The sequence below is a fragment of the Scophthalmus maximus genome, chromosome 11 (assembly GCF_022379125.1).
Source record: "Scophthalmus maximus strain ysfricsl-2021 chromosome 11, ASM2237912v1, whole genome shotgun sequence".
Lineage (NCBI taxonomy): Eukaryota > Metazoa > Chordata > Actinopteri > Pleuronectiformes > Scophthalmidae > Scophthalmus > Scophthalmus maximus.
This window is the reverse complement of record NC_061525.1, coordinates 23,973,021-24,000,000: the sequence shown is the minus strand read 5'-3', so window position 1 is coordinate 24,000,000 and position 26,980 is coordinate 23,973,021. Positions and strand designations below refer to the sequence as shown.

At 45.7% G+C, this 26,980-nt stretch overlaps 1 protein-coding gene across 1 annotated transcript in view; it reads right to left on the bottom strand.

Annotated features, from left to right (window-relative positions):
* The window catches only part of si:cabz01090165.1 (uncharacterized protein LOC100333421 homolog), a 177,017-nt gene extending 154,451 nt beyond the window's left edge, over nt 1-22,566 (bottom strand). Inside the window, exon 1 of the mRNA XM_035621891.2 lies at nt 21,118-22,566. The gene's annotated coding sequence lies outside the window, so the exon portion shown is untranslated. The remainder of the gene's footprint in view (nt 1-21,117) is intronic.
* Between the last annotated feature and the right edge of the window lie 4,414 nt (nt 22,567-26,980).

Below are 26,980 nucleotides of genomic sequence, written 5' to 3'. Positions count from 1 at the left end.
CTGCAAGGGAGCGTGAAGGATAGAGGAAGGGATGAGGCCGAGATGAATGAGTGAAGGAAGGAAAAGGCAAGAGGTCAGGTGCACAGGGGGAGGGGGGGGCGGAGATGAAGGACTGACGGATGGATGGATGGATGGAGGGAGGGAGGGAGGTTAGGGGAGAGAGAGGTGGAGGACGGCATGGGAAGGTGACAGGGAAAGATGTGAAGAGGACGGGCTAGAGAGGAAATATGGGGGTCGCATGAAAGAGTGGACGGAGAGAAGGAAGAATAAAGCGAGAGAGATAAACGACAGGAGGAAAGAAGAGGTGCTCTGACTCTTCCTACATCCAAATCTCTCTGGGTTGGACGTCCAGAAGAAGAGAAGATTGGAAGGAGAGGACAAAGGAAAACAGAGAGGAGCATTTGGTGAATGACGAGAAGGAAGAAGGGATGTAGAGAAGTATGGAAGGACAAATATAAAGAAGAAGGGATGTAGAGAAGTATGGAGAGACAAATATAAAGAAGGGATGTAGAGAAGTATGGAGAGACAAATATAAAGAAGAAGGGATGTAGAGAAGTATGGAAGGACAAATATAAAGAAGAAGGGATGTAGAGAAGTATGGAAGGACAAATATAAAGAAGAAGGGATGTAGAGAAGTATGGAGAGACAAATATAAAGAAGGGATGTAGAGAAGTATGGAGAGACAAATATAAAGAAGGGATGTAGAGAAGTATGGAGACAAATATAAAGAAGGGATGTAGAGAAGTATGGAGAGACAAATATAAAGAAGGGATGTAGAGAAGTATGGAGAGACAAATATAAAGAAGAAGGGATGTAGAGAAGTATGGAGAGACAAATATAAAGAAGGGATGTAGAGAAGTATGGAGAGACAAATATAAAGAAGGGATGTAGAGAAGTATGGAGACAAATATAGGAAGGGATGGAGGGATACAGACGAGGTCTACAAGGAGGAGGAGATGTTGAGTATAACCTGAGGCCAGGCTGGAGGGATAACCAGGCCGGGATTTGTCCTTAAAACCTGGATCAGATACTAAGCTGGAAAGGTAATTGGTCTGGTTTGGACCGGCCCAGCCCGGCTTGGCCCGGCACACTGACCCCCGTGGGACCGGGCTGACTTCTCTAACCCCCCTGGCTCCCGGGGGTCTTTTTGGGACAGTCGGCCGGACCGGGCAGATGCCGGAGGATTAAGCCGCTGGTTGTCGTTTTAGACGTAATTTAAATATATCTGTGGACTGTGGACGATCCTTCGTGTCCCGTCTGACCCGGGGGCTGTCAATCTGCCGCCACGGCAACAAGAGAGAGACGATGGGGGGAAATGGAAGCCGAGAGCTCCGAGGGTCTCCTCAGAAATTTGAATTTCAGGCCGTTGAACAAAATATCTCTAGAAGTGAGGCCCCGCCCCCACACACGCACGCACTCGTCCAATCGTGAGTCAGTGTCGGCTGTCAATCATGACGTCCCAGCCCCGGTTTTTACATCATTAAATAACTCATGAGAAGCAAAGTGATCAGAAAAATGAACACGTGAACAAACATCTGTGTGATAAGAAGGACCTGCCATGACACGGAGGGGGCGGGGCTTATGACCTGTACTGCAGCCAGACACCAGGGGGCGATCATGATGATTTGGCTTCAATACACACGGCACGTCCCGGTGAGAAAACCCTGAATCTCTGTCCTTTCTGTTGTACAGCTGCCAAATAATCTGGAGCAATATGACACCGCTGGTGTGTGTGTGTGTGTGTGTGTGTGTGTGTGTGTGTGTGTGTGTGTGTGTGTGTGTGTGCTGCCCCGAACATGAGCAACAAGTTGGCAATCTGCGTCTCTTCAAGCGCACACACACACACACACACACACAGTGATGGGGAACACGTGCAGTTACACCCGGTGGTCTGCAGGGCCATTAAACTAATCCCCACTTTAACCCAATTTTCGGAGCTTAAAACTCAAAAGTGAATTCACCCAAAAAGAAAAAATCCTTTGTTCAACGTTTGACATCACTTTGTGTTTCTGTCCGAAGCAACTTGAATTTTTCCCCTAAAAACACACCAGGGGCAATTTGGGGCATTGGGCCACTGTAAAGCTTTGTCTAAAACAACTGCCCCCAGAGCTCCACAAGGTAGTGAGCAGGGTATTAACGTAATTCCAGCCCAAACGCTCTCTGTAAGTCAGGATGAGTGCTGAGTGGAACGAGGCCGAGGATAAGTCGACGACTTCCTCTGGATGAACGTTCAGATGGGAACAACAAGAAGTTCACAGACAGAAGATCGACACAAAGGTTTCTCAGAAATGACCTGAGGCATCAGCTGACCGATAAACATCACATCAGGTTCATGTCACATTGATTTAGGCTATGATGATGGTTGAACTGGCTAAGATAATGGTGGAACCTGTTAAGTAGGGTTTGAGCTGGTTTTAAGATAATGGTTGAACTGGCTAAGATAATGGCCGAACCTGTTAAGTAGGGTTTGAACTGGTTTTTAAGATAATGGTTGAACTGGCTAAGATAATGGTTGAACCTCTTAAGATAAGGTTTGAACTGGTTTTTAAGATAATGGTTGAACTGGCTAAGATAATGGTGGAACCTGTTAAGTTAAGGTTTGAACTGGTTTTTAAGATAATGGTTGAACTGGCTAAGATAATGGTTGAACCTGTTAAGATAAGGTTTGAGCTGGTTTTAAGATAATGGTTGAACTGGCTAAGATAATGGTCGAACCTGTTAAAATAATGGTTGAACTGGCTAAGATAATGGTAGAACATGTTAAGATAAGGTTTGAACTATTTTAGGACAACGGTTGAACTGACTAAAATAATGGTCAAACCTGTTAAGATAAGGTTCAAACTGTTTTAAGATAATGGTTGATCTGGTTTTAAGGTCATGGTTGAACTGGCTAAGACAATGGTTGTATTGGTTATGATAATGGTTTGACTATGGTAATGGTTGAACTGGTTATGACAAAAGTTGAACTGGAAGCCGTTTGCTCCTCATCGTCGTCGTAACGTCGGAAGGGGAAACTTTACCTGCAGGAACATTTGGCGGCAGGTTGATCGTCTCCTCCGCTCTCACAGACACTTCGGCAGGAAACCAACCATTTTATTTACAAAGACGTCGAGTGGAGATTCAGACTGAAAGCAAAACCTTGTTTATTGATTCCCGAGGGGAGAGTGAGTAATTACATGACGGGCGGAGGGATCGGTTCAACTTGGAAAAATGATTTGAGTTGAAGTGCAATCAACTGAAATAAAAAACACAGAGCTATACACTTTGAAAAGAGAGAGCTAAATGACTCCCCAGCAGAACACAGCGGCCGGGAAATAAAGAGGGAAACTACTGAAGCACAATTTTAACTTTTGTGCCAAATTTCCCACTTGCATAAATCCTTCCAAACTGCGGAGAGGAGGAGCTGAGGAAGGAAGGATTTTAGGATCAATAAGCTGCTTCTCGCTCCTCAGATCTCGATTCTAATGGACAGACGGATGATAATGAACTAAACACACAACGAAATACGAAAACAAAGATTTTGTCTCGTAGTTCAGAATTTTTATTTTCGCCCTTCGAGGTTTAACCTTTAATTTTCCCCTTTGATTAATATTTGATGTTATGTCGACGCGCTGTTGTGGCCAATCAGAATCTATAACACGCTGCTGAAGAGCTGAACTGCAGAGTCGACATGTTGTTAATGCAGAGTCGATACAGAAAGTCTCCAGCGATAATCTCTGGCATGAGGTTAAAGTACAGTAGGTCACTGTGACAGAGCTTTTCACTAGCAACACACACAAACTACTCTCTCAACTTTATTTATAGTTAATACTCAAAAGGTGTATTTATTTCTAATAGTAGAACTGGTCTCGTATTACACGTTAATGCAATAAAAAGTAAAAGAAACAAAAATCAACTGAACGGTTGAACTGGTTATGATAATGGTTGAAAGGGTAAAGGTAATGGTTGAACTAGTTATCATAATGGCTGAACTGGTTAAAGTAATGGTTAAACCGGTTACGATACTGGTTAGTTTTTTCCACTAAACAGAAATATGATTCATCATATTATTTTATCATGAGGAAACACCGTTGACCTTCAGTTGCAGCAGTGAGATCTAAGATCTCAGTAAACGCTCCACAGATACTGAAGCCGACCCGCGTGTTTTGCCCGGTGTTCTCACGAGTTCGTCACCCGGTGGGAATATCAAGCCGTCGCTATACAAACTTTAAAATAATATCATCCCCATAAAAGAGGGAGGCTCTTTATTTTTGAAAACACGGTTCCCATCACCAGGAGGCTACTTAGCTGCTGACACATGGCGTGACCGAGCCGCAGGATTCAGTTCTGTGTAAAGTAAATTCACCGTGTCTTTAAACACACACACATACACTAACACACACACACACACACACACACACACACACACACACACACACACACACACACACACACACACACACACACACACACACACACACACACACACACACACACACACACACACACACACACACACACACACACACACACACACACACACACACACACACACACACACACACACACACACACACACACAGGGCTCGAACCTTCCACCCGCAGCCGGGCCTTTCTGACGGATGAGTTAAACTCTGAAAGTGGATTTTAAAATATTCAGTAATGCGTACGGGGAAAAGGTGAATCATGAATGATTAACGGCAGCATTATGATGAGTGCCATTAAACCTTCCCTGCCCCTCGTCCTCCGCAGCCATAAAGACGCATCGCCGCGCAAACACGGTTTTCCATTTCGCCGCCGCAGCAGCAGCAGGAAAAACAATACGGACGTTCCGCCATGGCGCTCGGCTTCAGTTTCAGATGACGTGAGATGTGTGGTGTGGTCAACTGCGTGTGACTAAACAAGCCTTAAATACTTCAAACTGGCTCCTTTGAAACGGCACAATGACACATTGTATAGGGGAGTTATTCATATATAGAGTTTAATGGACGCTCTCATGTGGAACGCCTCGCAGTTCCTTTTAGTGCAGACATTTTATGGCGGCGCCCCCCGAGGGGCAGAGAGCGGTGGTGTGACATCAGCTGCCTGTCGAGCGACAACAAAAGGCTTCTTCCTCATCGTCGGCCAGTGAAAAGACGCGTCGGGAAAAAATGTCAAGCTCTTCATGAAATAAGAACAGTCGGCGTATGAAAACAACCGTGATTTTAACCTGCGAGTCGACGCACGGGTTCGATCGCTCAGCGCCTGTCGCAGGTTTGTCTAAGGTGGAGAAGTGGGAGGAGGGTTCTCACGTGACGGACGTTGAACACTTGGCTGGAAACTTGTCCGAGATTTGAGTAAAATGCTAAACTGAGGCGTTTCGCAGGAGAAAGATAAAGCAAAAGAAGCGAGTGAGTGAATGAAAAAATGTACGATTTTCGAAACTTCCGAAACATCTTAGAGCTCCGGTGTGTAATATGTAGAAGAACGTATTGACAGAAATTCTACTTGTTACGTCGCGTTGAACACGGTTGTTGAACTAAACGCTCGCGTTCACGTTGAATTTTAAGACGCTGCCGGAAACAGGACATGGAATCAGCGGTGCGCCGCCATAAAGTGTCCCCTGTCGGTCGCTCAGTCGGTTGCGTTTTTTGCAACTTTACCACCAGACGCCGCCAGAAAATTACAAAAATTACCCACTAATAATTAGATTGGGCGATTCACACGATCATTATTTTTATGTGTTTCTCAGTTTATATCTTCATATATCACATTGTTATTCTTTGAATTGTTTTATATTTACCTATATTCATTAACATTTGTGAGTCAGGGTTCGTTGTCGTCGCGACTAAAGTGAACATCAAACCGATCACTTTTTTTCGCCAACCGCCATTAAAAAGGATGAAATAGAAGAAGAATAAGGAAACTGAAATACGCATCTACCGCACAACCAATCACATTGCGATCTCTTATCGTGCCACAACCACTGGAAACAGACTCTGGTGAAACCAACATGGCGGTCGCCGTCAAGTGTCTTGTGACGTCACAAATACAGACATTTTTTTTGGCCCCGCCCCCTTTCCCAAATATAAGAAATGATAGTGGTATCACATCATTGAATGAATTAACATCAAAACACACATCAGCATATATACAACAGTCTCACACACACACACACACACACACACACAGGTGGAGGTTCCCTCGGAGCTGCCTGACGACAGGTGAAGATGTTCATCTGCGGATACATTTTGTTTCTCTGTTTTTCAGCCGACAGGAAACAGATTTTCATCTTCACAACGTCATCCGCTGAATCTTAAATCTGTCCTCCGCCACTTCTGGGAAAATGTATTTCATCTGTCCTGTTTATTTTCTACCTCTCTATTTTTCCTTCCTCCCACATCCCTTCACCCACCTCCTCTCTCTCTCTCATCTCCACCTCCTCTCTCTCTCTCATCTCCACCTCCTCTCTCTCTCTCATCTCCACCTCCTCTCTCTCTCTCATCTCCATCTCCTCTCTCTCTCTCATCTCCACCTCCTCTCTCTCTCTCATCTCCATCTCCTCTCTCTCTCTCATCTCCATCTCCTCTCTCTCTCTCATCTCCATCTCCACCTCCTCTCTCTCTCTCATCTCCATCTCCATCTCCTCTCTCATCTCCATCTCCACCTCCTCTCTCTCTCTCATCTCCACCTCCTCTCTCTCTCTCATCTCCACCTCCTCTCTCTCTCTCATCTCCATCTCCTCTCTCTCTCTCATCTCCATCTCCACCTCCTCTCTCTCTCTCATCTCCATCTCCTCTCTCTCTCTCATCTCCATCTCCTCTCTCTCTCTCATCTCCATCTCCACCTCCTCTCTCTCTCTCATCTCCATCTCCATCTCCTCTCTCTCATCTACATCTCCATCTCCTCTCTCTCTCTCATCTCCATCTCCTCTCTCTCTCTCATCTCCATCTCCACCTCCTCTCTCTCTCTCATCTCCATCTCCTCTCTCTCTCTCATCTCCATCTCCTCTCTCTCTCTCATCTCCACCTCCTCTCTCTCTCTCTCTCATCTCCACCTCCTCCCCCTCACTTTCCTTTCCCGTCTTTTATATCCTCTCGCCAGCCCCTCCCCTCCCATCCCTCCTCGTTCTTCCCCTCCTCCTCCTCCTCCCTTTCTTCCCTCTCTCCTCTCCTCCCTCTCTTCTATCCATCACCACTGTCATTGTGTGACAGATTAGCTCTCATCTCACCATTACCATTTAATGACCCGGCCTTACATGGAGACACTCACCCATGAAACTCATTACATCAAACATGACATTCAGCTGAGTGTGTGTGTGTGTGTGTGTGTGTGTGTGTGTGTGTGTGCAGAATGTCTTTTTCTTCATGTTGTCTGTTACACACACACACACACACACAGTGTTATACCCACAAACCTTGTGCGCAATTAATTAACAGCAAGAAATGCAAATACAGTAGATGAAACGTGTCGCACTCACACAATCAGATGATTGTGGCAAACCCTCAAACGCTGATACACGAGTACAAATAACACACACACACACACACACACACACATCCCAGCAGATATTGTCTATTTTTATCCGGCAGCTGACAGCACCCTGTCCCACTGTTCACACTAAGCTGAGCCACATAATTGGCTGCCATCTATCCTCTCTCTCTCCCCCTCCGTCTTTGATTCCTCCTTTCTTTCCCTCCCTGCCTCTTCCTTTGATTTCCACCCATCCTGCACTCGGCGGTAACCCCGGCAAGTTGTGTGTCTTGAGCTAAAACGAAAGCTCCCATTTTCCGACTCAGCGGGAGGTCTGGACTGAATCACAGGGCCGTGTTTACGCTGAGGCCGGGGGGGGGGGGAGATATACCAGGAAGAGGGGATGGAGGAGGAGGACGGGGAGGGAGAGGAGTGTTTGGGAGCATGATGGAGACAAAGAGGAGGAGACAGACACAAACAGATGGTGACATGTCTCTGAAGGTATTTTTAGGTTCTGTCAGGCCTGATATTTAACACCTGCTGGGAGAGAGAGAGGAGAGGAGGAGGAGAGATGGAGGAGGGGAGGGAGAGAGGGAGGAGGAGGAGGAGGGGAGAGAGGAGAGAGGGAGGAGAGGAGAGGAGGGGAGGAGGAGAGGAGGGAGAGAGGAGGGGAGAGAAGAGAGGAGAGAGAGGAGGGGAGAGGAGAGAGGGAGGAGGAGGAGAGAGAAGAGAGGAGAGGGAGGAGGGGAGAGGAGGGAGGGAGGAGGAGGAGGAGAGGAGGAGGAGAGGAGGGGAGAGAAGAGAGGAGAGAGGAGAGGGAGGAGGGGAGAGGAGAGAGAGGAGGGGAGAGGAGAGAGGGAGGAGGAGAGAGGGAGGAGAGAGGGAGGGAGAGAGGGAGGAGGAGAGAGGGAGGAGGGGAGGGAGAGAGGGAGGAGGAGGAGGGGAGAGGAGAGAGGGAGGAGGAGGAGAGAGAAGAGAGGAGAGGGAGGAGAGAGGGAGGGAGAGAGGGAGGAGGAGAGAGAGAGGAGGGGAGGGAGAGAGGGAGGAGGAGGAGGAGGGGAGAGAGGAGAGAGGGAGGAGAGGAGAGGAGGGGAGGAGGAGAGGAGAGGAGGAGGAGGAGGGGAGGAGGAGAGAGGGAGGAGGAGGGGAGGAGGAGAGAGGGAGGAGGAGGGGAGGGAGAGAGGGAGGAGGAGGAGGAGGGGAGAGGAGGGAGGGAGGAGAGGAGAGGAGGGGAGGAGGAGAGGAGGGGAGAGAAGAGAGGAGAGAGAGGAGGGGAGAGGAGAGAGGGAGGAGGAGGAGAGAGAAGAGAGGAGAGGGAGGAGGGGAGAGGAGAGAGGGAGGAGGAGGAGGAGAGGAGGAGGAGAGGAGGGAAGAGAAGAGAGGAGAGAGGAGAGGGAGGAGGAGAGGAGAGAGGGAGGAGGAGGAGAGAGAAGAGAGGAGGGGAGGAGGAGAGATGGAGGAGGAGAGGAGGGGAAGGGGAGTGGAGGGGAGAGAGAGAAGAGAGGGAGGAGGAGAGGGAAGAGGAGGGGGGGACAAGGGGAGAGGAGGAGAGAGAGGAGAGGAGGAGAGGAGATGAGAGGAGAGGAGAGAGGGAGGAGATGAGAGGAGAGGAGAGAGGGAGGAGAGAGAGGAGGAGAGAGAGGAGGAGCAATCACATTTTGTTTCTAATCAAAGTATCAAACCTTCTTTAATTCAAATCCTGATTTGAATCTAGTAGTTCGACCTCTGAACATTATTATACATGTACAGTTATTCATGGATGAAGCTGTTTTTAAAAAATCTTTTAGTCGATGATGTAACAATTAATCGTTCCAATTAATTAAGTCTCTGAAAAAGAAAAAAAAAATCAAATTTCATTCTGGGGTGCGATCGATACGGATCGACGCGAGTTTGTGCGTCGCGTCAAACTGACGTGATGACGTCGCCTTGTTACAACAACTGGTCAATTAATGAAACATATTTCAGAGACTGGTGAACATCTGACACGACCCCCAGCAGCGACGAGCACGACGACGACGACGAGAGGAGGAGCAGAACAGGTTTCACCTGAACAAAGAGTCGTGTGTGTGTGTGTGTTCACTCATAATGTGTTTGATAGACAGTGAAATGGAGGGAAAACACACACACACACACACACACACTGAGCTCTGGCTCCACATGATTCAGGAGCAGCAGGCGGGCCCTAACTCCACACGGACAGGCAGACAGACAGACAGAGAGACAGACAGACAGAGAGACAGACAGACAGACAGACAGAGAGACAGACAGACAGAGAGACAGACAGACAGACAGACAGACAGACAGACAGACAGACAGACAGACAGACAGACAGACAGGCTGACAGACAGACAGACAGACAGAGAGACAGACAGACAGACAGACAGACAGACAGACAGACAGACTGACAGAGAGACAGACAGACAGACAGACAGACAGACAGACAGACAGAGAGACAGACTGACAGACAGACAGACAGAGAGAGACAGACTGACAGAGAGAGAGACAGACAGAGAGACAGAGAGAGAGACAGAGAGACAGACAGACAGACAGACAGACAGAGAGACAGACAGAGAGACAGACAGACAGACAGAGAGACAGACAGACAGACAGACAGAGAGACAGAGAGACAGACAGACAGACAGACAGACAGACAGACAGAGAGAGAGACAGACAGACAGACAGACAGACAGAGAGACAGACAGACAGACAGACAGACAGAGAGAGAGACAGACAGAGAGACAGAGAGAGAGACAGACAGACAGACAGACAGGGCTGCATCAGGAGGTAAATGAAACACCATCAGTCCATCAGTGAAACAACACACTGATTTTATTATTATTAGGTTTGAGGTCGTGAAATATTATTTTCACTGTCGATTCGGACCACGTTCTTTTCTGATCTTGATTTATTCTTTCCTGTGTAAAATGTCAGACAACCTGTTTTTTTTCTCACCAGTTTTAATATGATTTGTCACCGACCATGAACAACACACACACACACAGTTATTGTGTTTTGTTCTCTGAACTCGTACTGTACCATCCATCAGAAGACGTCACACATGACCTTCAACTTGACAACAGAAAGGAGAGGGAGAGAGAGAGAGAGAGAGGGATGAGGAATAGAAGGAGGGCAGGAAGGAGAAAGGATGAGGGGGGGTTTTAAAAAAGAAAGTAGAAGGAAGGAGTGGGAATGATGGACAGTGGGAATGATGGACAGTGGATATCGGTGGACAGTGGGAATGATGGACAGTGGGAATGATGGACAGTGGGAAGATGGACAGTGGGAAGATGGACAGTGGATATCGGTGGACACTCATATTCAATTTATTCAAACTTGACACATTTCACCTCTTTTTCTCATTAATCTCCAGACTGTCAGTTCACACGTGAAGACTCACTCCAGTGGCAGAAAGGAAACGCCTTCGGTTCACTCTCCTCACCCTATCGTCATGAGAGGATCTGTATCATCATGAGAGAGGATCTGTATCGTCATGAGAGGATCTGTATCATCATGAGAGAGGATCTGTATCATCATGAGAGAGGATCTGTATCATCATGAGAGGATCTGTATCATCATGAGAGGATCTGTATCATCATGAGAGGATCTGTATCATCATGAGAGGATCTGTATCATCATGAGAGGATCTGTATCATCATGAGAGAGGATCTGTATCATCATGAGAGAGGATCTGTATCATCATGAGAGGATCTGTATCATCATGAGAGGATCTGTATCGTCATGAGAGAGGATCTGTATCATCATGAGAGGATCTGTATCGTCATGAGAGGATCTGTATCATCATGAGAGGATCTGTATCGTCATGAGAGGATCTGTATCGTCATGAGAGGATCTGTATCATCATGAGAGAGGATCTGTATCATCATGAGAGGATCTGTATCATCATGAGAGGATCTGTATCATCATGAGAGAGGATCTGTATCATCATGAGAGGATCTGTATCGTCATGAGAGGATCTGTATCGTCATGAGAGGATCTGTATCATCATGAGAGGATCTGTATCATCATGAGAGGATCTGTATCATCATGAGAGAGGATCTGTATCATCATGAGAGAGGATCTGTATCATCATGAGAGAGGATCTGTATCATCATGAGAGAGGATCTGTATCGTCATGAGAGGATCTGTATCATCATGAGAGAGGATCTGTATCATCATGAGAGGATCTGTATCATCATGAGAGAGGATCTGTATCGTCATGAGAGGATCTGTATCGTCATGAGAGGATCTGTATCATCATGAGAGGATCTGTATCATCATGAGAGGATCTGTATCATCATGAGAGGATCTGTATCATCATGAGAGAGGATCTGTATCATCATGAGAGGATCTGTATCGTCATGAGAGGATCTGTATCGTCATGAGAGGATCTGTATCATCATGAGAGGATCTGTATCATCATGAGAGGATCTGTATCATCATGAGAGGATCTGTATCGTCATGAGAGGATCTGTATCGTCATGAGAGGATCTGTATCGTCATGAGAGGATCTGTATCATCATGAGAGGATCTGTATCATCATGAGAGGATCTGTATCATCATGAGAGGATCTGTATCGTCATGAGAGGATCTGTATCATCATGAGAGGATCTGTAACGTCATGAGAGGATCTGTATCGTCATGAGAGGATCTGTATCGTCATGAGAGGATCTGTATCATCATGAGAGGATCTGTATCGTCATGAGAGGATCTGTATCATCATGAGAGGATCTGTAACGTCATGAGAGGATCTGTATCGTCATGAGAGGATCTGTATCGTCATGAGAGGATCTGTATCATCATGAGAGAGGATCTGTATCATCATGAGAGGATCTGTATCGTCATGAGAGGATCTGTATCATCATGAGAGGATCTGTATCATCATGAGAGGATCTGTATCATCATGAGAGGATCTGTATCATCATGAGAGGATCTGTATCGTCATGAGAGGATCTGTATCATCATGAGAGAGGATCTGTATCATCATGAGAGGATCTGTATCAATGAGAGAGGATCTGTATCATCATGAGAGGATCTGTATCGTCACGAGAGGATCTGTATCATCATGAGAGGATCTGTATCATCATGAGAGGATCTGTATCATCATGAGAGAGGATCTGTATCATCATGAGAGGATCTGTATCAATGAGAGAGGATCTGTATCATCATGAGAGAGGATCTGTATCATCATGAGAGGATCTGTATCATCATGAGAGGATCTGTATCATCATGAGAGAGGATCTGTATCATCATGAGAGGATCTGTATCAATGAGAGAGGATCTGTATCATCATGAGAGAGGATCTGTATCATCATGAGAGAGGATCTGTATCATCATGAGAGGATCTGTATCATCATGAGAGGATCTGTATCATCATGAGAGGATCTGTATCAATGAGAGAGGATCTGTATCATCATGAGAGGATCTGTATCAATGAGAGAGGATCTGTATCGTCATGAGAGAGGATCTGTATCATCATGAGAGGATCTGTATCATCATGAGAGAGGATCTGTATCATCATGAGAGGATCTGTAACGTCATGAGAGGATCTGTATCATCATGAGAGGATCTGTATCATCATGAGAGAGGATCTGTATCATCATGAGAGGATCTGTATCGTCATGAGAGAGGATCTGTATCATCATGAGAGGATCTGTATCATCATGAGAGAGGATCTGTATCATCATGAGAGGATCTGTATCGTCATGAGAGAGGATCTGTATCATCATGAGAGGATCTGTATCATCATGAGAGAGGATCTGTATCATCATGAGAGGATCTGTATCGTCATGAGAGGATCTGTATCGTCATGAGAGGATCTGTATCATCATGAGAGAGGATCTGTATCATCATGAGAGGATCTGTATCATCATGAGAGGATCTGTATCATCACGAGAGGATCTGTATCATCATGAGAGGATCTGTATCATCATGAGAGGATCTGTATCATCATGAGAGAGGATCTGTATCGTCATGAGAGGATCTGTATCGTCATGAGAGGATCTGTATCGTCATGAGAGGATCTGTATCGTCATGAGAGGATCTGTATCGTCATGAGAGGATCTGTATCGTCATGAGAGGATCTGTATCGTCATGAGAGGATCTGTATCATCATGAGAGGATCTGTATCGTCATGAGAGGATCTGTATCATCATGAGAGAGGATCTGTATCATCATGAGAGGATCTGTATCATCATGAGAGGATCTGTATCATCATGAGAGGATCTGTATCGTCATGAGAGGATCTGTATCGTCATGAGAGGATCTGTATCGTCATGAGAGGATCTGTATCATCATGAGAGGATCTGTATCGTCATGAGAGGATCTGTATCATCATGAGAGAGGATCTGTATCATCATGAGAGGATCTGTATCGTCATGAGAGGATCTGTATCGTCATGAGAGGATCTGTATCGTCATGAGAGGATCTGTATCGTCATGAGAGGATCTGTATCGTCATGAGAGGATCTGTATCATCATGAGAGAGGATCTGTATCGTCATGAGAGGATCTGTATCATCATGAGAGGATCTGTATCATCATGAGAGAGGATCTGTATCGTCATGAGAGGATCTGTATCATCATGAGAGGATCTGTATCATCATGAGAGGATCTGTATCGTCATGAGAGAGGATCTGTATCATCATGAGAGGATCTGTATCATCATGAGAGGATCTGTATCATCATGAGAGAGGATCTGTATCATCATGAGAGGATCTGTATCATCATGAGAGAGGATCTGTATCGTCATGAGAGAGGATCTGGTTTGTCGCTGAAGCATAATACAGGTATTGGTATCGGTACCTGCTATCGGTCGATATGCACATATCATAAATACACAGTCCGTGACGCAGCGGAGGAGGAACCGCAGACGAACCGACCTCACTGCTTTGGAAACAGTGACAGTCTTATCACAAGTCCCCAGAGACCGAGTCGACGGCTTCAAGCTGCCTGATACTCGGTCCACAGTAATTACTCCAGCACAACAACCGTGACATCAACAGATGATGTGACTCAGTGTTAAACTGTCTCTGCCGACCTTCTTCGACCTCAACCCCCTGAACAAATGAAAGAAGTCCACGTGAACCTCCAGGACGAAAAGGAATAACAACAAAAGTGTCTGGGCTCAGTTAAGAGAGGATTGTTTAACACCACTGTTGGTTTCCTCATCAGTCTGACAGAGCAACGGAAGTGACATTCCTTATCTGGGCAGAAATGTGGGTCACACTTCTATTTAAAAAAAAGAAAAAGAAGAAGCTTCATCACAACATTAACAAAAGTGAACTGAGGAGGAGAGGAAATGACACCATCTCACATTATTTGTAGCTCGTATTTGTAAAAACAAAAGACCAACTGCAGCTGATCAGATCAGACTCAACCCTGAGCCTTGAATCCAGCTGTTGTACAGTAACAGACGCGTGAGGTGTAAATGTAAGTTTCACATGTGTATGTTCCTGTGGAACGAGAAGGAATGAAGATAAACACACAGCGGCGCAGTCGTCTGCTGCTTTCAGGGGCCAACTCTCTTAAATTACAGTCATTTGAATGTTCCTGTGTTCCTGCTGCTTAAACCATCGCTGAAGGAGGAAAGGGAAAAAAAAAAAAAAAGGGGAAACGTCTCACGCGCCGACGCCGACGCTCCAGTGAGAAGTGAACACCGTTGGATGAGGACGCAGTGCGGCGAGTCGCGGGCGAGGATTTGTGTTTTAAAAGAAGAAGAAAGAAAAGCAAAGAAAGCAGAAGAGACTGAGAGAGGATGGACAGATGGGGGATAGATGGAGGGATTGGGGGGATATAGCTCTCGGCCCGGGGGGATTAAGCCACGGATTAATTCTTCAACCAGACGTGGATGCGGGAGTTTCCGCCGGAACGTAAATCACACATTATGATCTGGATATTTGTGACGGCCTCTTACCTGCTTTTCTGTTATTGGAGTGTGTGGGGGGGGGGGTTATTACATAACTAGATATTGAAAATGATTTCGGGATCCTCAGCGAACCATTTGGACAGAAATGCCTGATAGGCCTGATAGCACTGATATGGATGTAGAGTGGTTGCCGCGGCGACACAAAACAGTCTCTCAAGATTGTAAGTCAACATTCTGTCACGTCCGTCTGGTTTGCGTTGACTCCACAGTGCAGCATTGATACACTGACACAGAGACGCAGGAACAAATGAATGTAGAAAAATACAGAAAGAAATGAATACAGACATGTAAAAATATAGAAATAGAAAAATATAGAAATAGAAAAATGTCATCACAAACTGTATGTATTCATTTCTTTGTGTAGAAGGAAACTCCTGCGTCGCAGCTTCCAGAGATCAAAACACAAACCTAATTCCAAAGGCCAAGAGAATCACTTCTTCTTTTTTCTTTCTTGTTTTTGACGGAGCGCAGCTCAAAAGGAAAAATCAGGACGGGAATCAACTCCGTTTTTTGTTTCCTCCGCCGCCAAAGCAGGTTTTAAAGAACAAGGAGGTTCTAATCATAAGACGATGCTGGACGGAGGCCAAAGTGCCGCTTTGAATTAAAGACTCTGGAGCTGCCCGCGGTGAATTGTAACAAAGGTCTGTGATGCTTTCAGGGACTAAAACCATCAACCAGCGCTAATGTTTTGAACCAGAACCGTCAGGATCTGTATCGTGAATGTCTTTGTCTGGATGGAGACGACTCCGGTGCTTGTATTTACTCTGCAGAGAAAGGAGGCTGCTTTCAGAGGAGACAGTGAAGTTCTGAGTAAACATGTTGTGATAACCCCCCCCCCCCCCCCCCAAATTCCTCCACCTTGAAGTCTGGGTTCTCTGACTCCGTAAAGAAACGAGCGCAAAAGTCGTACGTATCTGAACGATAGCGATAATTTGTCAAATCTGAGTTACCAGGATCACGTCTAATCATGTCTCTCAACAAGAGACCAATGACTTTAAAATATTTCATATTTAGAAATAAAACAATTAGAGCCTCAACCGTATTCGACTACTAAATTAATCGCCAACTACTTTGATAATCGATTAATCGTTCAAGTAGTTTTTATGGGGAATAAAGTCAAAATTCTCTGATGTCAGCTTCTCTGGTTTCTTTGCTCCTCTGTGACAGTCAACTGAATATCTGTGTGTGGACAAAACAAAAGAACAAACCAAACAACTAATCGATTAATTGAGAAAATAATCAACAGACTAATCAAAAGTGAAAACAGTCGTTAGTTGCAGCTCTAAAAACTATAGAAATGGAAACAATAAATCCTTACGTTGCTTTAGGAATCTGACAAATGAGCAACTTGTCAGCACGTCAGTTACATAACAGAGGGTTGTACCTAAATACAGAGGAAATACATTTATCAGAAATACATCATGTGTTTCTTTATCTAGAACAATTATCAGGCTTGTTCTATAGCCCCGTCTAGTTCACACACCTCGTGTGGTGGTTGTCAAACTGCCAAAGCTCATCATATGACACTCAACAATTTCAATCTGCAGTCGGCGTGTACGGATCTTTATGCATCTGCCTGTGACTAATAATCTGAATATAGAAAAATCTCCACGGTTCTTAAAACTGGACCGGATTTAATTCATGATACTATAAAAACCTACGGGCTGCACGGTGGTGTAGTGGTTAGCACTTTCGCCTCACAGCAAGAAGGTTCTGGGTTCGAATCCCGGTTCAACCAGGGCCTTTCTGTGTGGAGTTTGCATGTTCTCCCCTTGTATGCGTGGGTTCTCTCCAGGTTCTCCATCTTCCTCCCACACTCCAAAGACATGCAGAATGGAGTCAGGTTCATTGAGACTCTAAATTGACCGTAGGTGTGAATGTGAGAGTGAATGATTGTCCGTCTCTGTATGTGGCCCTGCGATAGGCTGGCGACCTGTCCAGGGTGAACCCCGCCTCTCGCCCAATGTTAGCTGGGATTGGCTCCAGCGACCCCCCGCGACCCTTAAATGGATAAAGTGGTAGACGATGAATGAATGAATAAAAACCTACGTTGAACCTCAGCACCTGGTCACACCTGGAGCTGTCTGTGGTCCTGGAGCTGTCTGTGGTCCTGGAGCTGTCCGTGGTCCTGGAGCTGTCCCTGGTCCTGGAGCTGTCCGTGGTCCTGGAGCTGTCCACGGTCCTGGAGCTGATCCTGGTTCTGTTAGTGACCCTGGTTCTGTTACTGACTGTGGTTCTGTTACTGACCCTGGTTCTGTTACTGACCGTGGTCCTTAAACTGTCCATGGTTCTAGAGCTGACCGTGGTTCTGGATCTGATCTTGGTTCTGGATCTGATCTTGGTTCTGGAACTGACCCTGGTTCTGTTAGTGACCCTGGTTCTGTTAGTGACCCTGGTTCTGTTACTCTCTGTGGTTCTGTTAATGACCCTGGTTCTGTTACTGACCGTGGTCTTTAAACTGTCCGTGGTTCTAGAGCTGTCCCTGGTCCTGGAGCTGTCCGTGGTCCTGGAGCTGTCCACGGTCCTGGAGCTGATCCTGGTTCTGTTAGTGACCCTGGTTCTGTTACTGACTGTGGTTCTGTTACTGACCCTGCTTCTGTTACTGACTGTGGTTCTGTTACTGACCCTGGTTCTGTTACTGACCGTGGTCCTTAAACTGTCCATGGTTCTAGAGCTGACCGTGGTTCTGGATCTGATCTTGGTTCTGGATCTGATCTTGGTTCTGGAACTGACCCTGGTTCTGTTAGTGATCCTGGTTCTGTTAGTGACCCTGGTTCTGTTACTGACTGTGGTTCTGTTACTGACTGTGGTTCTGTTACTGACCCTGGTCTTTAAACTGTCCGTGGTTCTAGAGCTGACCTTGGTTCTGGAGCTGATCTTGGTTCTGGAGCTGATCTTGGTTCTAGAGCTGACCTTGGTTCTGGAGCTGATCTTGGTTCTGGACCTGGTGCTGAAATCTAAGCAGGGAGTTTTTACATGTTGGTGGTTACTGAAATCTAGGGCCGCAACTAACGATTATTTGCATTATCTATTAATCGATTAGTTGATTGTTCAGTAAAATGTCGATCGTGTTTCCCCAAAACCTCAAGACGATGTTTTGTTTCGTCCACACACCAAAGATATTCAGTTTACTGTCACAGAGGAGCAAATAAACCAGAACCTATTTGTTTTTAAGAAGCTGAAATCAGAGAATTTTGATTTTTTTTTAACCGATTAATTGATCATCACAATAGTTTGGCGATTTATTTAGTATTTGATTACTAATCAATTAATCGATTAAATCTCTACCAAGATCATTGTGGTTCTACAGCCAAACCATGTCAGCAGATGGGACCCTTGTCAAGTTTTCATTTCCTTCTACTTCGTTAGTGCTAGGTGGGTATTGATTGACAGCTCATGATTGACAGCTCATGATGACTCGTGATTGGTCGAGCACATGGATTGCCTGGACCTGGATTCCACAGCTCTGACACCAGAAGCACAATGGGAGGAAGTGGAGACGTGTTGTCCATCTTTATTGCCAGTCGATGGTTAAACCTACAAATTCCCGAGGAAACGCTTCCCTGGTCGGGAATTTACCCACAACTAAACTCCACAAAGTGCAACTACTGACGCTGTCCATGGTGCTGACAGCCAAAGCTCTCAGTGGTTCCGAATCCCAGTCAAAGAGCTTCCAGAATATCCACAGAGAACGAGCAGCTCGTTCGGATCTCTTGCTCTCTCGGATCTTTGTTTTCTGCGAACAGATGCTCTCTCGGTTTGGCGTCGTTCCGTAAAAAACAGTGGCCTGGCTTCTCACCAACCTACATGTGTCCTGTCGTGTGTGTTTGTTTTCTGTTTCCGCCTCGAGCGCAAACAGTGAGGATTTTAATCTTTCTGATGATTCTCAGGTTTATAGAGCTTTTAGGGGCCGATGTATATTTGAGATGCACGATACCACTTCAGACCAAGTACAATTACTTACATTTAGCTACTTGTCGATAACGAGTATATGATATGAGAACTTGCTTCTGCTTGAAAATAAAACATATATATACCTTTGGAATTTGTGAAGTCACAGCTTTCTGTGTGCTGTTCAGCATGAAACATAATGATCGTCAGTGGCAGCTTTTAAAATGTTTGTCCTGTCTGCACATTGTAATTCTCTTCAAGCTTCACAGAAAGGAAAGTGTACGAGATTCAAACCACTTTAAAACACAAAAGTGCTCAAATAGCAGGGGTTCAAAAGAAATTGGACACTTAAACTAAATGTTTCCTGGACGACAGTGTGTTGTTTCAATATTAGATCAGACAAAGCTCACACATACAGGAGATAATGAGGTGTTGATAATAATGAAACTGGAAAAAGTATTTGAGCGAGATTTCGAAGGCTAAAATATATCAAGTGGGTATGTGAGCACAGGAGAAGTAGAACATGGACCTTGGAGATAAAAAAAATCCCTTTATGGCTTCACAGCAAGTGAAGAATCCTCCCCAGGACGGAAGGAGGCGTAGGTGTTTCCTTGTCAACGATTTAGAAAAGACTTCATGAGCAGAGCCACAGAGGATTCTCCAAAAGATAAACAACAGTTCGGTTCTGGAGCCAACGTTCGTTTGGAACCGATGCAACTAAAGTCAAACCTCTATCGACATGATGGAAAGAGACAGAACAGGGAAGCAGCTCATCGCGACCCACGGCTACAAACACACACACACACACACACACGGTGGTTCTGTTGTGGCCCGAAGGACGAGCGAGTGGGACCCCGGCGTTTAAATCAAATACATCAGAACTCGATGGACGACAGTTCCATCGTTCAGCAGGACGACGAGGTGGAAGATCCTCGCCAGGCCCGAGTCGATCACCTGATCTCAATCTCCCCGAGCTGGGGACCAGACTGAAGGGGCGGGGAGACCCCACAGGGAGCAGGAGGTTGCAAATATTAAATATGATGATGTTATTTACCTGCGAGTGAATCTTTTAACACTGTGGTTAATATTACTCCTCGCCTCCTCGCCTCTCCATCATCCTCACTTGCGGCCTCTCCTCCTCTGCCCTCCTCTCTTCCTGTCTCCCTTCTGTCCCTTGTCCTCCTCTCACACCGACCACCTTTCCTCGCCCCCTCCTTCTCCCCCTCCCCTCAGCCCCTTGTGTTCTCATCTCTGAGCCTCCTGCATAATAGATGTGGCTGTAACGCCAGTCAACTGGAGCGGCATGATGAGGCAGCTTTCCAGAGAGAGAGAGAGAGAGAGAGACACGGGCGGAGAGAGAGGGATGGAGAGGGATGGAGAGAAAAGCAGCGAGCCTCTCTCTCCCAAAAAAAAGTGGGATTACTGCGGCCCCCCCCCCCCCCCCCACCCCCCACCCCACTCACACACACGCATGCGTGTGCGCGCGCGCGAACTGATGCACCCGTGCATGCGCACACATTCCCATACAGGCACGAGCGACACGCCGGGGAAAACACACACACACACACACACAATTAGAACCATTTTCACCGACTGGAAAAAAAAACACAGCGTCAACGTGCGACACGTTCCCTGCAGCTCTGAAATAATACACAGTGAAGGAGAGTCAGAGTCCGCCAACATGCCAACACACACACACACACACACACACACAATCAGATTACAGCGATGATTAATTTCTCCGGGCCACCAAGAATAAAAGTCCCGTCGGCGGGGACGCGGCGCGGCCGCCGCAGAGAGGAGAGGAGCATCCTCCCTCCCTCCGCCATCTCCACACCCTGCGTAAAACAACCGTCTTCTCGCCTGCTCTTACCTTCATCGATCACCTCGTCCTCCTCGGATCTCGTGTGTGTGTCTCTCCGCTCCCTCACTCGCAGACGAGTTGTAAAAATCACGACGTCAAGGTGTTTTTTTTACATTTTTATCCGCAGTTTATCCAAACTCCTGTAGTCTCCGTCCGGCGCGTCTCCTTCCTCATCCGCACACGAAGAGCGGGGGGGGGGGGGGGGGGGGGGGGGGGTCGTGGTAGTTTTCTGGGGCTGAAGAAACGAGTGTGTGTGTGTGTGTGTGTGTGTGTGTGTGTGTGTGTGTGTGTGTGTGGGACCGGACCGCAGCAGCAGCAGCTGGTTCACCGGAGCAGCCGTGCGCACGGTGCAGGGCTGAAAGAATAAATATATACGGTGAATATATTTAGGGGGTGAACCGGGAATCCCGGTGCCGGTGGTCTCACCGTGCCAACCTCCCCGCACTCAGGTGATCCTGGGAGCAGAGGGCTGGGTCGCCTGCAAACTCCTCTCCATCCTCCCGCACATCGATCAACGCTTCTCCACTAACGCGCTTAAAGTCGCGCGGGGGCACGTTACGTTCAATTGACCGGTTTCTTCATCCGAGCGCGCTCCTCCAGAGAGAGAGAGAGAGAGAGAGAATATCCAGGGAGGGAAAAAAGTGAGGATGCGGAGATAAACTGCTTTAATTCCGATTAGGTTCGATCTCAAAGTGCGCAGCCCCCCAAAAAACACACTACACCCACCGACACGGACGATGTCCTTCAGTGAGAATCAGCTCGAGCATCCGTCTGGGTTTTTAAAATGTGTAAAAAAAAAAAAAGAATCATGCAGCTTTATTCCTCCAGGTGAGGCCCCGTTATTTAACCGATAAAAAAACAACGTCAGTCTGCAGGTATTTCCCGGTAAGACGTGCGCGCGGCTCCGACCCGCCAGGCTGCGGGGCTGCGTCTCCCTCCACACACACACCGAAGGGACCCGAGATGAAGCCCCCGGTCCGGTGCCTCGGTCACACCTGGTTCCGGGCGGTGTCCGGCTCCGCGATCAGGTCCAAGAATTCACACCACTGACTCGTGATAATCCACCGAGCGGCTCCGGGAACTGGGACGCGTCGGTCCGCCTCGGCGGCGGGTGCAGGCGGCTGCGTACGAACCGAGAGTCGCCTATTTTTAGAGGGGGAGATGAATGTGAGGGTCGGAGCCTGGTTAATCCTCTCCGAGGCTCCGACGCGTCACACTGTCCGTCAAATCGGCGCCGTGTGTCCGGTTAAAAAATCCCTTCCACCTGCGTCCGACCGGTCCTCCGCCGCCACCGGGTGGAATTTCTTTTCTTTCTTTCAATCTTTCTTTTCAACGGACGGTTAAAGTTTGAATTTGAGCCACAGATTCCTGGGCGTGCTTCCCCGCCGGTTGGTGGCGGCTGGAGGCGCACGAGGCTGACTGACCGGTGGAGGCGGGAGAGGGAATCCAACAAGAAGACACACCCATACACAGCACATCTATCTGTCTGTCTGTTTGTCTATCTGTCTATCTCTCTGTCTGTCTGTCTGTCTGCCTGTCTGTCTAATGATGATGGTAATCATGTTCTCCCTTTTATATATCCCTCCTGCCAAGACTGGGATAGATGAAAAGAAAGATAGATAGGTAGGTAGATAGGTAGGTAGGTAAATAGATGGGTAGGTAGATAGGTAGGTAGATGGGTAGGTAGATAAGTAGGTAGATAGGTAAGTAGATAGATATATAGGTAGGTAGATAGGTAAGTAGGTAGGTAGGTAGGTAGATAGATGGGTAGGTAGATAGATGGGTAGATAGGTAGGTAGGTAGGTAGATAGGTAGATAGATGGGTAGGTAGTTAGGTAGATAGGAAGGTAGATGGGTAGATGGTAGATAGGTAGATATATGGGTAGATAGGTAGGTAGATGGTAGGTAGATAGGTAGATAGTTGGGTAGGTAGATAGGTAGGTAAATAGGAAGGGTAGGTAGATGGGTAGATAGGTAGGTAGATGGGTAGGTAGATAGATGGTTAGGTAGATGGGTAGGTAGGTAGATAGGTAGGTAAATGGGAAGGTAGGTAGGTAGATAGGAAGGTACATGGGTAGATAGGTAGGTAGATAGATGGGTAGGTAGATGGGTAGATAGGTAGGTAGGTAGGTAGATAGGTAGATAGATGGGTAGGTAGATAGGTAGGTAGATAGGTAGATATATGGGTAGGTATATAGGTAGGTAGATAGGAAGGGTAGGTAGATGGGTAGATAGGTAGGTAGATGGGTAGGTAGATATGTAGGCAGATAGGTAGGTAGATGGGTAGGTAGATAGGTAGGTAGATAGATAGATAGGTAGGTAGGTAGGTAGGTAGATAGGTAGATAGATGGGTAGGTAGTTAGGTAGATAGGAAGGTAGATGGGTAGATAGGTAGGTAGATAGGTAGATAGATGGGTAGGTAGATGGGTAGATAGGTAGGTAGATGGTAGGTAGGTAGATAGTTGGGTAGGTAGATAGGTAGGTAGATAGGAAGGGTAGGTAGATGGGTAGATAGGTAGGTAGGTAGATGGTAGGTAGGTAGATGGGTAGGTAGATAGGTAGGTAGATAGATAGGTAGGTAGGTAGATAGGTAGGTAGATGGGAAGGTAGGTAGGTAGATAGGAAGGTAGATGGGTAGATAGATGGGTAGGTAGATGGGTAGATAGGTAGGTAGATGGGTAGGTAGATAGGTAGGTAGATAGATAGGTAGGTAGGTAGATAGGTAGGTAGATGGGAAGGTAGGTAGGTAGATAGGAAGGTAGATGGGTAGATAGGTAGGTAGATAGGTAGATAGATGGGTAGGTAGATGGGTAGATAGGTAGATAGATAGGTAGATAGGTAGATATATGGGAAGGTAGGTAGGTTGATAGAATTGTGCATGAGCAAGTGAACCTAATGAACGACCTCGTTCTCATCGTGTTGTCGGCCTCTGACAAAACCACGAAACACTCGACCTTTCTCGCCTTTGTCGTTTTTTCCGCCCTTGGAAGCTCTAACTCTGCTTAGACCAACATATGGGAGATATGGTTCTATGTGAACGCTGTCGTGTTCCCCTGATGCAGCTAATATTAGATCTATGAAAGAATAAAAGTGAAAAGAGACACAAGAGACAAAACCTTTGATAGCAAACATTTAAATTCAACAATCCATTCCTGCCTGAAGCTTTGTGTGTGAGTTTATTTTTACATTCAGTATTTTTTCTATTTTCATTTTAGACTTCAAATCCTTTTTTTTCCCATCATCATCTGTTCACTACAAGAAAAAGTTCATCATATTGAGATTTTTTTTCTTGGGGAGTGTTTTAGCTTTTTGATAACAGAGGCTAAGTTGAGATAGTTTTGTAAAAACCCAGGAAAAGTGATATATAACCCAGGAAAAGTGATATATATATATATACACATCATTTATACATCTGTGTCAGTTCCTGTTTCCTGTGGTGGGTGTGAGGACGGAACAAGGTAAGTAGAGTATGAACAGGGCGCAGGAGGAGAGGGTTCAGGTGGCACGAGGGGTTGTGGCTGCTGTAACCAGCGCGGCCTTGAATTAGAATTGGCTGCGTCGGGGGAGCGTTTCTTTTTTTTTATTTTTACGTGGCCTGACTGTTGAACGTCATGTTGCTGTGTAAGTGCAGAACGTGCTTCGCATCTCCGTTGTGAAACGCAACTGTGAACCGGAGGGAGTGTGAGCAGAGAGCGGTGATGGAAGACAAACGAAGAGTCACGGTGATGTGACTTGGTAACAAACGGCAGGACAGGAAACATGGAGAGAGTCCTCATACTGTACTCACACTCACACACACACACACACACACACACACACACACACACACACAGCATAATCTCTGACCTACATGCACACATGTCACTATAAATGCATGAATCAGAATTCATAGATTGACGTGGTGGATTTGAAACTATGGGGGAAGGCTTGTGGATGTGGAGCCCCCACCCAAGAACTGCCTCCATCACACTCACACACACAGACACACAGAGACACACACACACACACACACACACACACACACACACACACACACACACACACACACACACACACACACACAGAGACACACAGAGACACACACACACACACACACACACAGACAGAGACACACACACACACACACACACACACACAGACACACAGAGACACACACACACACACACACACACACACACACACACACACAGACACACACACACACACACACACACACACACAGTTTGATCAGGATTAATCCCGGACCCCATATGGGAAGAGCAGGTTCCTGTCCGTCTGATGATTTGGTATTGAACGGTATTAAACCTTCTCCAACAATGTGCAGACGAGGCTCGGGAGAATACAGATTTTTCATTTCATAATATATATATATATGTATATTTATATATGTATATATATATATATATGTATATATATATATATGTATATATATACATATATATGTATATATATATATACATATATATATATATGTATATATATATACAGCATATATATATATTTGAAAAAAAGAACACTGCAGCAGCTGATTTCACTGATATAAAAATGAGCAAGAGAGCAGGGAAATGACCCACTGTTGTGTTGTGCTGTGGCAGGAATGAAAAGCCTCTATAATCTTTGGGCATAATGGAACAGAATTGACAAAAGAACGTTCGGCGGTGGGGCGACATAATAGGGTTGAGGGCGATCACAAAGTGAAGGGTTGTGACAATGTGACATCAGAGGCAGCGACGGAAAACCCATCATTATGTTGCTGTATTTATCACAACAGAACAACGCCGCAGACAATATGTGGTTTTCTGCCGCTAGGGGTCAAAACTGTAACAAAAAGATTTTTTAATCGTACAAAAATTCTCAGATGCTTTTCAGCATCTCTAAGCGGCTGCCAGCCGAGCTGTGGTTAACGCCGTTAACGTTCGCTCGGCTCGTTTCTCTGATAACTAAAACAACCAAGATCTAAAATGTGTAGCGGAAAAATTAGGCTTAAGACAGTTGTTTTTTTTGGTAAGTTAAAACATAACTTTGGACGATAAATATCTGATTTATGGTTTATTTGTTATAATGCAATGACGAAATGCATTACAATGACTATTGAGGAATTTACAGGTGAATTTGATACACATATTTACAACATAATTCGCTTTAATGCAGTAAATATTCATATTGAAGTAATAGTAAAAATAACAATTTTTTTAACTTAAAACTTTTTCAAAATTAGCAAAGATTTCCTGATCAAAAAAACTTGCTAGCCTCGACATGGCGGCAGCCATATTGGATTTGGCCAATTACAGGCGCTGCCTGCAGTGCACTGATGATCCACCAGAGGGCAGGAGATAGGATTTTGAGGAAATTGTGTAGGAAATATGATGAACCTGACAAGTGCGGGTGACAGTTCGTAGGTCAGACAAACAAAAGATGTGGAGGATTATTGTAAAATTTCTGGAAAACATGAATGACTATGTTAAGATCAATTTATGTATTTTTCCTCTTATGGGCTAAAACAGTCTCTACACTCAACAACTCATCTTTGTAGATATATAAATAGTAGATATATAAATAAGTACAGTAAGGTAAGTACAGTAAGTCTTCCCATTCAAGTAAATAGGATATAAATATATAACTACAGAAGTTAATAAACTTAACATTAATAGTTAAATCAAAATGAACCTCAATATATCAACTAAATACCAAGTCTGAGCAAGGACCAAACCCGGACACATAAATATTCACCAGGCAATTAAAACATAATTGATCCACTAATATAATTTTTCTTTTTTTTTCTTCCTCCTCCACTTTTCTAATGAACTAAGTTGAAGTAATTTGCAGTTGAGGACAGTAATTAATAAAATGTTCTGCTCGTCGACCAATTTTT